The sequence below is a fragment of the Bombina bombina genome, chromosome 5 (assembly GCF_027579735.1).
Source record: "Bombina bombina isolate aBomBom1 chromosome 5, aBomBom1.pri, whole genome shotgun sequence".
NCBI lineage: Eukaryota > Metazoa > Chordata > Amphibia > Anura > Bombinatoridae > Bombina > Bombina bombina.
Genome location: NC_069503.1, coordinates 524,358,907 through 524,373,486, shown reverse-complemented (window position 1 = coordinate 524,373,486; position 14,580 = coordinate 524,358,907).

The window sequence follows — 14,580 nt, the reverse complement described above, 5'->3', positions numbered from 1 at the left end:
TGTTTTCAGTCTGTTTAAATGCACACCTAACCTATAGCCTAGATACTGATGTAACCGCAAAGTAATTGAATGTGTGTAAACAACGTTATAGCATTAATCTGATCCTTAAAGGGACATGAAACCCAATGTTTTATCTTTCATGATTTAGAAGCATACATTTATTATCAACTTTCTAATGTACTTTTCTTATCTAATTAGCTTCATTCTCTGGATATTCTTTGCTGAAAAGCATATCTAAATATGCTTATAAGATGCTGATTGTTAGCTGAATATAGCTGCCTCCTGTGATTGTTTCACCGTGTGCATGGCTATTTCTTCATTAAAATATATCTCAAGAATGATTCAAATTAGGTAATATAAGTACATTTGAATGTTTTGTCAAATTGTATTCGCTACCTCAATCATGAAAGTAAAGGTTTGCGTATAGTGTCCCTTGAAATACATTCGTATGTGAATTTATTGTTCAATGAGCTTACCGTCAGATGAGAGTGGCAGGTTCCCGGTATCAATTCCTCCGATACCGACTATTTCCACCTCGGAGATGCTGGGCCGCAACATTTCCTCCCATCGGCAGTACTCTATTTCCAGGGCAGGTCCGCCACCGGGCCTCCAGGCTTAACTTTTTCTTGAGATCCATCTTACAGTCCCGGTAGCGATGTTTTATCGAATCCAGATCTCTGTTCCGGCCACCCACTGCATTGACTGCATTTCTTATCTCATTCCAGAGCCTCCTCTTGTCAGTCGGGGTAGTCTTCTGGTGCTGCAGCCTCCTATACCTGGCCATATAGGCCTCTACGAGGGCCTCCTTCTCCTCCATCGAAAACCTCGCCTCCCTAGTCGCCTTGGCCTTCCCCTGTGACGATGCCCTCTGTTTCCCAGACTGTGAAGCCCTACTCTGTCCGCCACTGGGCCCAGCCACTTGTTCATCTTGAACCAAGTGGCTGGGTCCACCCACCGCTTCCACCCCCGCTTCCTGCCCCCCTTCCTGCCCTGTTCCTCTCCCCCTCCCTCTCCTCCCCCCTCTACCTCTCCCCTGCCTGGCCTCCATCTGTTCCCTAAACTAAACCCCAAATAATCAAACAAAAAGTGAGTGTGATGAAATGAAAGGGGGTCAAAATAAAGAACTAAAAAGACAAAAAAAGTGCTGAAAGTGTGAGAGGGATGTAAATAAACAAAGAGGGTAAGGAGTATTTAAATAAACCAAAAGAAGAAGAAGACTAAAAGGAGGATATGTAAACTAAATGTAACTAGGGGATGGGTATGGGATAAGAGTAAATGGGATGAAAGGGAATGGGACTACAGGGAATGGGGTATGGAGTGTAGTATGAGGGGGTAGGGGGTATGGAGTGTATGTAGTGTTATTGATAAGTGTATGTATGTATTGAATGTGTTTGCATGTAAATGTGTTACGTGTACAGAAAAATCAGTCGCTCGCTAACTCACACTACTGCTAATTCTCACTAACACACTACTACTAATTCTCACTAACAAACACTCCCACTAACTCTCACTAACTACCACTAACTCACGCTCCCACTAACAACTCTCACTAACAACTCCCACTCCCACTAACTCACTCACGCTCCCACTAACAGACTCTCTCCCACTCCCACTAACTCCCACTAACTCACTCACGATAACACTAACAACTGACTCTCTCACGCTAACACTAACTCACTCACAATAATGCACCAACTCTCTAATCTTAAACCTCCAATCTCCAAAGACCCACCAGCAACACAGTCAAAGAAGCCCTGCTTGTGTGGTGCTTATATACCCTGTGTAAATGTTTAATGACGTACCGATTTCCGTTGTAAATTGTGTTCAGGTGTGCTTTATTAGCAATTAATATTAGTGCAATGTGTATTAGTTGTGTGAATTTGCGCATGCTCATTTGGAGTTAGTATTTGTGGAATGTGTAGAATGCGATGATGTCATAGTGGTCGTTTTCTCTAACATTGTCCAATAGTATTCTTTTTAAATGTGAATTTGCGATGGTGTGTTATTAGTGAAGTGTTGTATATGTATGTTTGTCCTAATATATAGTGATATTGAATGCGATTATTTTTCTAGTGTATGTATATATTTTTTATTCCTTGTTGTTATTTTGCGAATTTCCGCATCTTAAAGTATATGCGTATTCCCCGTATTAAATTTTATTAAAAATCCCCCCGTTTGTGAATGTGTAATGCTTGTGTGCTTTGTTGATTGATTGTTGTTATGACATTTGCGGCGTGTTATTGTTGTGCATGATGTGGTATGCGTCATATGACCGAGCCGTGCGTATTTCTCGCGAGATCGAGTGTTAGGTGAAAAAAGCTATTTTTTTGCTTTTCCATTGATCTCTATGGGAGACTGTCTAACGCGGGCAGTATTCCGCGTGTGACATACACGCGTTAGGAGTATCGTTAGATGGTCTTTTTTGAACTCTAAATACCGGAGTCAAACAATGCCGTGCGTTAGACATAAAACACGCGTGGCGTTAGCAACCCATCTACCGCTGAACTCCAAATCTAGCCGTTAGTTCTTAGGTTTTATGTACTTTATGGATTAAAGACCCTAACTCATCTGATAAAAACCATCCAAACAACTGGATTTCATTTTCATTTTTAAAACTTTAAAACTGTTTTTTTTTCTCCTGTTCCTGTTCATAGAGTGAATTAAGCCAGATCTTCTATTTTAATCTGTTCTCTAAATTTAATAGGATGTTTCCTTTATCAGCTACTAATGTAGAGCTTTGAGAAACGTTTCTAATGGTGGAAGGTGCTATTTTACTTTAGCCTAATGCACTACTATTCCCTTAGAGGATAGGACATCTTTCAGGAGCCATATGGACATGAACCTTTCATCAAAAAGCCCTTTTCAGCATGCATTGCTTCTGTAGCAGTTGCATCTGCTCTTTGGTGTATCAGTTTGTCTGAGCAAATAACACAATTGTTTGAAACTTCAACTAATGAACTTATTTGTTCTCCCATTATTGACATACTTAGATTTTGTTCTAAGTATATAGCTTTAGCAGTGCTGACCAGAAGGGCAATACGATTTAAGTCATTGTCAGCAAACAGGGTGTCCAGACTTTTACCTCTCCTTTTCAGGGAACGTTTACCCTCAGGAAAATAGAACAAATAGTCCTTTTTCAATCTTTTTTCAATTTAGGAACCAAAAATCTTCCTCCTCCTTAAATACCTAAATCTTCCAGATGTTCCTGGGAGTTTAATGTCAGTTGGAACAAGGCAATCATTCTATGAGCCTTCTTCCTCTTCCAAATCAGCATGAAGGTACTGCCCAAATCCACAGTCAGTTACAAAAGATCTTCCTAATTGTATGGCTGCATTAGCTTTGGAATGAGGCCAAGGATTTCATTCCATACTTTTCCTTTTTTCCCAAGAAAGGGAAATTTTTGACCTATTCTGGACTTAATGACTTAAACAAATCTTCCTAAATTCAAAATAGTAACAATATGGACAATTCTACCCCTTTCAATTTATGTCCATGTTTAATTTGAAGGATGCCTACCTTCCTATTCCTAAACCATCTCCAGTTTCTAAGACTTGCATTTCAGGACAAACTTTTTGATTTGTGGCTCTTCTGTTTTTTTTTTATCTACAGCTCCCAGAATTTTTACGAAGGTTCTAGGAACTCTCTTGTCTGTAAAAACAACTCATGTAGTTCAGTGACTCTATACCTGGATGACATATTGTTTCAGGCTTGAGTTTTTTCTTCAGCCGTATTTCATACCAACAGTCTACTCTGTTTCTTTACAGCCATGGTTTCTCATTAATAAAGAGTCTCATTGTCTTATCATTATAGACTCAGTGACTACTATATTATTGAACAATAATTATTATCTTATCATTGATTGTGCTCAAGGCCAGGGTATTCCTCTCATCTTGTTTAAGTTTGTCAATTTAACTACTGCGATGATGTACCCTCAAGATTCTCTTTTCTAGGACTTAAAACTCACTAAATTTTCATTCCATCTGTAACTCAATGTATGTAAGTGTTAGGTCTGATAATTGCAGCATTAGATGTTCTTCCTTTTCCACAGTTCCTTATGAGACAGATTCATCTTTGCATGCTCTGACAATGGTGCAAAAATGCAACTATCTAAAAAATTAAACTATCTAATAGAATCCTATGAGATTCTTTAGTGAAGCAATCACTGTCCCAGTGGATAGTTTTCCAAGCTATTTTCCTGGAGGTGTCTTTTATTTACCCAACTTGGGAAATAATGTCTGCAGATGCCTTTCTCCTGGATTGGGGTTCAGTCAGACAATGATAAGGCTGTAGCTTACATCAATCATCAAGTGGGGACTTTAGAAAGGAAATCTGGGAAGCAGATTTCTTTAGCAGGTTATCCCTTCCACACAAATGTTTTCTACTAGATTGTGAAACAATCATTATCTTATCATTGATTATGCTCAAGGGCAGGGCATTCATCTCTTGTTTAAGTTTGTCAATTTAATTTAACTACTGCAGTGATGTACCCTCACATATGTAACCTTTCCTACTGTATTTGTTATCTTTAGTTCTGTAAAATATACTTAAGCACTCCTTGTCCTCAACCAAAGAATTCATTTGATTGTCTCTTACTTCATTTATATATTGCAAGAGCATTAGAATTCTTCTTCCAAATTAAAAAGGTTTTCTCTTCTTGGATTTTCAATGAGGCTTATATTAAATACAGCAACATACTTTCTGTAAATTATACTACTTTGATGTGTTTGGTAGGAAAGACTATTTGGCAGCAGTGTCAAAGGTAATTAGGATCCTGCCTTAAAATAAATGTTATCCCACTCAATTACTCATGGATTCCATAACTTTGCTATTTGTTCCTAGTAGTAGTGGCTCATGGATGATCATCACTTTAAGAAAGAAAACAAAATTTAGGCTAACCTGATATATTCATGTCTTTCATAGTGGTGAGAGTTCACGAGACAAGTCAATTTTTATCTTCTGGCAGCACTTCTAGTTTGCACCTCATTTTCCCTGCTTTTTTCCTTTTCTACTTTTCTACTACTCCTTCTTGGCTATACATCAGACTGGAATATCAGAGAGGTGGGAGGGATTAAGTGCTCTTAGAGCTTTGGGGATCTTTGCCTCCTCCTTGTGGCCAGGGGTTCAATCCCAGAAGCTTGTGGACTCTCACCACCATGAAAGAAATTAATTTATCAGGAAAGCATAAATTTTGTTTTTTCCAAAGGTATATGCCACAGTTTTGCTACTTCTTTCAAACAGCACAGTAAAACAGCTGTTGCAATCTCTGCCTATTATTCATGCCAATCCCTACAACATGGATAACTCATAACTGTACAAGTAAGCACTGAGGTGGCAAACCCGAGTCACGACTCTATAGAATTTTGAGATGTTGGTTAAGCAAGTACATCAAGTCTGTGTTGCTAGATTGTTGTATATTGCTATAATTTTGTTCTGTATCTAATCTAGTTTAAAACCTTACCCAATCATTTAACAAAACGGTTTAATTTTAAAAACAAATATGTTGACATTTTGTTCCTAGTTAAATCCTTCCCAATATATCTAAAAAAACAAGAGTATATTTATATATCTAGAAACATTAGAAAATAACATATTTCAGTTGTTTTCTTACCTAAGCAAATAACACTTCTAACATAAACTATACCAACCAATCAGCTAGATTACAAGCTTTGCGTTGCGGCTTGTAACCCTGAAAATATAGTATTTTCAGCGTTAACACAGCACCGCAGTCATTACAAGTCTTGTCGGTATAGATGTACCGTACACCTTTTAGCCTGTACCGCAACATCAGTCCCGCACACGTAAAAATTATATATTTTCATGGGATTCCCATATCGTTACAGCCTAAAACCACAAGATCCGTAACACCATCTAAAGTTAGTAACATAACATAAAACTCATAACTAAACTGCTACAAAGTGCACTAAACACCCATAAACTACCTATTAACCCCTAAACAGAGGCCCTCCCAGCTTGCAAACACTATAATAAATGTATTAACCCCTAATCTGAGCTCCCGATATCACCGCCACTAAAAAAATGTATTAACCCCTATTCCGCCGCTCCCCGACATTGTCACCACTATACTAAAGTTATTAACCCCTAAACCTCCGCCCTCCCGCATCAAAAACACTATTTAAATATTATTAACCCCTAATTTGCCGTCTGCCCACACCGCCATTTTAATAAACCTATTAACCCCTAAACCTTAAGCCCCCCACAACGATATATACTAAAATAAACTATTAACCCCTAAACCGAAAGCCCCCCACAATGAAATAAACTAATTTAAACTACTAACCCCTAAACCTAATGACCACCTCACTTTATATTAAAATTATAATTTCCCTAGCTTAAATTAAATTAAAACTTACCTGTCAAATTAAAAAAAATCATTTTAAACTAACAATTAAACTATTATAATTATTAAACTAAAATTAAACTAACTAACAATTAAATAAAATTAAACTGCCAATAAAAAATCCTAACACTACTCTAAAAATTACAAAAATTATTTACCTACAAAAAATAAAAAATAACTAAATTACAAAAAAAAAAAACCACTAAATTACGAAAAATAACAAATTATCAAAAATAAAAAGAATTACACCTAATCTAATAGCCCTATCAAAATAAAAAAGCCCACCCAAAATAAAAAAAAAACCCATAGCCTACAATAAACTATCAATGGCCCTTAAAAGGGTATTTTGTGTTGCATTGCCCCAAAGATATCAGCTCTTTTACCTGTTAAAAAAATACAAACACCCCCCACAACAGTAAAACCCACCACCCATCCAACCAACCCCCCAAATAAAAACCCTAACTCTAAAATAACCTAAGCTAACCATTGCCCTGAAAAGGGCATTTGTATGGCATCGCCCTTAAAAGGGCATTTAGCTCTTTTACTGCCCAGACCCTAAACTAAAAAAAAAAACCCACGCAAAAAACCCTTAAAAAGCCTAACACTAACCCCAAGACAATCCAGTTGTTGAAGTCCCGCTTGAAGGATCCATCCAGCCGGCGAAGTCCTCATCCATGTGGCAAGAAGTCTTCATCCAAACGGCCTCTTCTATCTTCATCCAGCCAGCGAAGTCCTCATCCATGCAGCAAGAAGTCTTCATCCATATGGCCTCTTCGATCTTCATCCAGCCGGCGCGGTTCGGGTCCATCCTGAAGACATCAGGCACGGAACATCCTTTTCATATGGTCTCCGCCGTAAACTGGAACTTCAATGCAAGTGACGTTGTCCAAGATGGTGTCCCTTGCATTTCTATTGGCTGAAAGATTTGAATCAGCCAATAGGAATTAGGGCTGTTAAAATCCTATTGGCTATTCAAATCAGCCAATAGGATTTAAGCAGCTCTCATTCTATTGACTAATTCAAATTAGCCAATAGAATGAGAGCTGCTTAAATCCTAAAGGCTGATTTCAATAGCCAATAGGATTTTAGCAGTTATATTGTAGCTATCTTAGGTTTTATTTCACAGGTAAGTATGTATTTAGTTTTAAATAGGAATTATTTAGTTAATAATTGTAAATTTAATTTAGATCTAATTTAATTATGTTAAAGTTAGGGGGGTTAGGTTTTGGGTTAGGTTTAGGGGTTAACATAGTTTAATTTAGCTTGTTGTCTATGGGGAAATTGTGCATTAGCATGTCTCAGCAGCGCTCTGATTGTGTATGGTATGGAGCTCAACGTAACCATATCGCACACAAAAGGCGTATGTTTGAGAACTTGTAATAGCAGCGCTATAGAAAATTAAATAACGTAACTTTTGTTGCGTTCGTTAATTTCTCTATAGCACTCAAAACTCATAATCTAGCTGTTTAATACTAAACATATCCTCTTATATATAAAAAGCAATTGGTTTCTTGAAGCTACAGTATAAAAACACAGTTTAGAAGTTGCAGAATGAGTTGAATAGGAACTTGCTATTTCTTTTAAATAGCATCATTATATTTATAGTCTAAAACATCACAATTATCTCTAAATAGCTCATAAAATAATTTAGTCAACATTAGACAAGCATATCACTAGACAACCAAATTTAATTTGGGCAAGATTGAATGTCATATTTTCTGTGTAAAAGGAAATAAAATACAGCTCTTATAATATGTTTACACTTAACGTTGTACTTATTTCATAAACATGATCAAATATTTTACAAAAAATTTAATTTGGTTGCGGTGTTGACAGAATCTTAATTGATCCGTTTATTTAAAGAGAAATTATAATCTACTGTAAAATTTAGTAAAGTATAAGTAAAGCTTATATTTTATTGTATTATTTAATTGGAGCCAAAAAGTCAAGTAATATAACTGAATACTGCTTAATTACTACAATGAAGTACAGAAACTACACAGCATGATCTTAAACGCAAAAAAATAGTAATATCTACCACACTATATTTCCACTTTCTGAAATATAAAACATTCAAGCCCATGATTTGGAGGCAACCATATATAATTAGCATAAACTAAAGCCAGTCATAAGTTATAAGTGGAAATTTAATTTATTGACAATAGTGAACCAAACCAGATTACAAGTGGAGTGGTATTTAACGCTCCTGCTTGAGCGCTAATTTCAATAGAAAGAAAATTTATGCTTACCTGATAAATTTGTTTCTTTTTAGACATGATGAGTCCACGGATTTTCATCCTTACTTGTGGGATTTCACCTCCTGGTTAGCAGGAGGAGGCAAAGAGCACCATAGCAGAGCTGCTATATATAGCTCCTCCCTTCCCTCCCACTCCAGTCATTCGACCGAAGTTAGGAAGAGAAAGGAAAAGCCAAGCTGCAGAGGTGTCTGAAGTTTACAAAAATTAATAACCTGTCTCTGAGAACAGGGCGGGCCGTGGACTCATCGTGTCTAAAAAGAAACAAATTTATCAGGTAAGCATAAATTTTATTTTATTTTTAAAGACACGATGAGTCCACGGATTTTCATCCTTACTTGTGGGAAACAATACCAAAGCTAGAGTACACAGATGATAAGGGAGGGACAAGACAGGGAACCTAAACGGAAGGCACCACTGCTTGAAGAACCTTTCTCCCAAAAACAGCCTCAGCTGAGGCAAAAGTATCAAATTTGTAAAATCTAGAAAAAGTGTGAAGAGAGGACCAAGTTGCAGCCTTGCAAATCTGTTCTACAGAAGCTTCATTTTTGAATGCCCATGAGGAAGCAACAGCCCTAGTGGAATGAGCCGTAATTCTTTCAGAAGGCTGCTGTCCAGCACTCATATGAAAAACGGATGATACTCTTCAGCCAAAAAGAAAGAGAGGTAGCCGTAGCTTTCTGACCCTTACATTTTCCAGAGAAAATAACAAACAAAGAAGACGACTGACGAAAGTCCTTAGTCGCTTGTAAATAAAATTTCAAAGCACGGACCACGTCCGAATTGTGCAAAAGACGTTCCTTTTGAGAAGAAGGATTAGGACACAAGAAAGGAACAACAATCTCCTGATTAATGTTCCTGTCTGAAACAACCTTAGATAGGAACTCTAGTTTAGTACATAAAACTACCTTATCCGAATGAAAAATAAGGTAAGGTGAATTGTATTGCAATGCCGAAAGCTCAGACACTCTTCGTGCTGAAGAAATGGCAACAAGAAATAAAACTTTCCAAGATAAGAACTTAATATCTAAGGAATGCATAGGCTCAAACGGAGCCCCTTAAAGAACCCTAAAAATTAAATTCAGACTCCATGGAGGAGCAATTGGTTTAAACACAGGCCTGATTCTAACCAAAGCCTGACAAAAGGATTGATCACCTGGGACATCCACCAGACGTTTGAGTAACAAAATAGATAAGGCAGAGATCTGACCCTTTAGGGAACTTGCAGATAAACCCTTCTCCAATCCTTCTTGGAGAAAGGACAAAATTCTGGGAATCCTAACTCTACTCCATGAGTAGCCCTTGGATTCACACCAATAAAGATATTTACGCCATGTCTTATGGTAAATCTTTCTAGTCACAGGTTTATGAGCCTGGATCATGGTCTCTATGACCGAATCAGAAAACCCCCGCTTGGATAGGATTAAGCGTTCAATCTCCAAGCAGTCAGCTTCAGAGAAACTAGATTTGGGTGAAAGAAGGGCCCCTGAATGAGAAGATCCTTCCTCAATGGAAGTCTCCAAGGTGGCAGGGAAGACATGTCCACCAGATCTGCATACCAAATCCTGCAAGGCCACGCCAGAGCAATGAGGATCACTGATGCCCTCTCCTGTTTGATTCGAGCAATGACTCAAAGAAAAAGCGCAAATGGAGGAAATAGGTATGCAAGATTTAAGGACCAAGGAACTGCCAGAGCATCTATCAGTTCTGCCTGGGGATCCCTGGACCTCGACCCGTATCTCGGGAGCTTGGCATTCTGACGAGATGCCATGAGATCCAACTCCGGCCGACCCCATTTGAGAATCAGGTTGGAGAACACTTCCGGATGGAGTTCCCACTCTCCTGGATGAAAAGTCTGCCTGCTCAGAAAATCCGCCTCCCAGTTGTCCACCCCTGGGATATGGATTTCTGACAGATGGCAAGAATTGGCCTCCGCCCACCGGATTATCTTGGCTACCTCATTCATCACTAAGGAACTCCTCATTCCTCCTTGATGATTGATGTAAGCCACTGTTGTTATGTTGTTCATCTGGAATCTGATGAACTGGGCCGAAGCCAACTGAGGCCAGGCCAGAAGAGCATTGAAGATCGCTCTCAGTTCCAGGATGTTTATAGGAAGAACAGATTTCGCCGGAGTCCACACTCCCTGAGCCTTTGAGGACCCCAGACAGCTCCCCACCCTAGAAGGCTGACATCTGTTGTCACAATCACCCAGGATGGTCTGTGAAAGCATGTTCCCTGGCATAGATGATCCAGAGACAACCACCATTGAAGTGAATCCCTTGTCTCCTGCTCCAGGGTCATTCGAGGAGACAAGTCTGCATAATCTCCATTCCACAGCCTAAACATGTTTAACTGTAGAAGTCTGAGGTGAAACCGAGCAAATGGGATGATGTCAATTGCCGCCACCAACAGTACGATTACTTCCATGCACTGGGCCACTGACGGCCGAGGATTGGACTGAAGAGCTCGACAGGTGTCCAGAATCTTTGATTTCCTGACCGCTTTCAGAAAAATCCTCATGGATATAGAATCGATTACAGTTCCCAGAAAAGTCACCCTTACTTTTGGGATTAAGGATCTCTTTTCAAGATTTACCTTCCACCCGTGAGTCCTCAGGAAGGACAGTACAATGTCGGTATGGGACCTTGCTTGTTGACAAGATGGCGCCTGGATTAGAATATCGTCCAGATAAGGTGCCACCGCAATGCCCCGCGGTCTTAGAACCACCAGCAAAGACCCCAGAACCTATGTGAAAATTCTGGGCACCGTGGCCAGCCCGAAAAGAAGTGCTTGTCCAGAAAGGCAAACCTTAGGAACTTGTGATGATCTCTGTGGATAGGAACATGAAGGTATGCATCCTTCAAGTCCAATGTCGTCATAAATTGACCCTCCTGGATCAATGGAAGAATGGTATGAATAGTTTCCATCTTGAATGATGGAACTCTGAGAAACTTGTTTAGACTCTTGAGATCTAATATAGGTCTGAAGGTTCCCTCTTTTTTGGGAACTACAAACAGGTTTAAATAAAACCCCTGCCCCTGTTCCTGTGCTAGAACTGGAACAATGACTCCCAGGGAGGAAAGGTCTCTTACACAATGTAAGAATGCCTCTTTTTTATCTGGTTTGCAGATAATCTTGAAAGAAGAAATCTTCCTCTGGGAGGAAAATTCTTGAATTCCAGTTTGTATCCCTGAGACAGTATTTCTACTACCCAGGGATCCTGAACGTCCCGAACCCAAGCCTGAACAAGAAAAGAGAGCCTGCCCCCTACCAAATCTGGTCCTGGATTGGGGGCATGCCCTTCATGCTGTTTTGGAATCAACAGCAGGCTTCTTGGATTGTTTACCCTTGTTCCAAGACTGGTTTGGTCTCCAGGTAGACTTAGATTGTAAATAGTTCCCTTCCTGTTTAGAGGAGGAAGAGAAAGAATCCCCCTTGAAATTCCGAAAGGAACGAAAATTACTTTGTCGTCCTTTTTTGTTTACTTCTCTTATCCTGAGGAAGGAGATGCCCCTTGCCTCCTGTGATATCAGAAATAATCTCCTTCAGGCCCAGTCCAAACAAGGTCTTCCCCTTGTAAGGAATTGCCAGAAGCTTAGACTTGGAAGATACGTCTGCAGACCAGGGCTTTAACCATAAAGCTCTGCAGGCTAGGATAGAAAACCCCGAACTCTTAGCTGCCAATTTAGTAATTTGCAGAAAAGCATCTGTAATAAAGGCATTAGCCAACGTTAGAGCTTTAATCCTATCTTAGATCTCCTCTAAAGTGGTTTCAGTTATGAGAGACTCAGACAGAGCATCAAACCAATAGGCTGCTGCACTAGTGACCGTAGCAATGCACGCAACCGGCTGCAATAACAGACCCTGGTGAACATAAATCTTTTTAAGTAGACCCTCCAACTTTTTGTCCATGGGATCTTTAAAAGCACAACTATTCTCAATGGGAATAATGGTTCGCTTGACTAGGGTGGAAATAGCTCCTTCCACCTTAGGAACCGTCTGGCAAGTTTCCCTGATAGCGTCCGCTATAGGAAATATCTTCTTCAAAATAGGAGATGGAGAAAAAAGAATACCTGGTCTCTCCCATTCCTTGGAAATAATCTCCGAAGTTCGTTTTGGTACTGGAAAAACGTCTGAGTAAGAAGGAACTTCAAAATATCTGTCCAATTTACTCGACTTCGCAGGAGCGATGACTACTGTAGAATCACAGTCGTCTAAAGTCACCAACACCTCCCTGAGTAACAGACAGAGCTTTTCTAGTTTAAACCTGAAAGATACAGCCTCCGAATCAGTCAAAGGTAATGCACTTTCTGAATCTGAAATTTCTCCTTCTGAGAGAACCTCCATACTCTCCAACTCAGTTTCCTGAGAGGGTACATCCGAGATTGCCACCATTGCATCAGAAACTTCACTGACAATATTGTTGTCCTTCCTCTTACGCTTGCCTTGCAACATAGGAAAAGCAGACAACGCATCAGAAATTGTAGAAGACATAACCGCAGCTATGTCTTTTAAGGTAACTCCAGCAGTCAATGGAGTAGAAGTACAGGGCACTGCTTGAGCGGGCGTTAAATCTTGGGATGCTTGGGGAGAAAGCTGCAGCATACTCTGAATCTCATCATTAGATTCCTGAGAAGCATCCACCTTTGAAAATTTTTGTTCATGAAAAATCTTTCCCTTATAACTCAAAGCCCTCTCAATACATGAAGGACAGAAAGGGATTGGTGGTTCCACATTAGCATCCAAACACATGGAGCAAGTAACATTTTGCACGGTTCCTATGTCCATACTAAAGAACAAAAAGAAAATAAATATCCCTTTTTTTTTTTTAAATCAAAAAAACGTTACTGTCTCTTTAAGAGATCACAAAAGTAACCTCTTTAATATAAGAGACAAACATATATCCAAGGCTAATAAAATTGTTAAAAGGAAAACAAATTTGATGACAGAGAAATAGAGAAAAAAGCAAACGATACTATGCCTTTAAATCTTAAAACTGCAACTTTTTTACTGCTTTTTCTTTACTACGGAAAAAACGTACCCCAGCAGTTAAATAAAAAATAACTTTAGACACCTATACACCTCAGCAACTCTGCTGAGGTGCCTACCTGCCAACAGAATCACTCCCTGACCGGAACTCTTGTAGTCATCAAACGAACCGGACACTGCAGGGAAAACAATCCGGACACTTCAGGAACACAAAAGCGCTACAACCACTTGTCTGATTCTGCAGAAAGACATGCGGTAGTAGAGCCACATATGCATCCACTCCTGTCTGCTTAGGACTGCGCAATAACCAAGAGGAAGGGCGCAAAACTAAGCCCATCATGGGCGTAACTTCCCCAAACACGTCTCTACAACGTAGTAATAGAAAACTAAGGGATTGTAACCACCATCATATCCCTTATAGTCTCTAATGCTTATAATTAAAAAATTTAGTAAGCGACCAAGCTTTCTCCCTTTAGCCCCAGTGCCTGTACTTATTGCTGTCCCAAGAGGAATTAATGTCCCAACATAAGAGCTTCTGAATGAGTCTTATGTAAGCCACCACAGCTTTCAAATAAAGATTAAGTGCCCACTTTACTCTAAGTTCTTTTTATTTCACAGAATGAATAAAGTTAGCACTTACCTTAAATGCTGTCCAACAGCAGGACAGTCCAGAAGATGTAAGAGGTCCTCTCCCTCTCATAGCCCTGTGGAAAAAGATAAGCCTGAGTTTAAAGGTACTTAGGCTATCTGGATTAGGGCAGCATACAGGTATAGGAGGCGCAGTGAGAATTATGTCCCACCAGTTACTATTGCTCTAAAGCCACCAAAAGCTCTACTGAAGAGACTGATATGGACTATGGCTACAACCTAGAACAAAGCAGTACTCTCTGGCACCACTATAAAAATAATAAACTCTTGATTGAAGAATCTATAGTAACACCTCACTTTACCTCTTCCTATCACTAACGTAGGCAA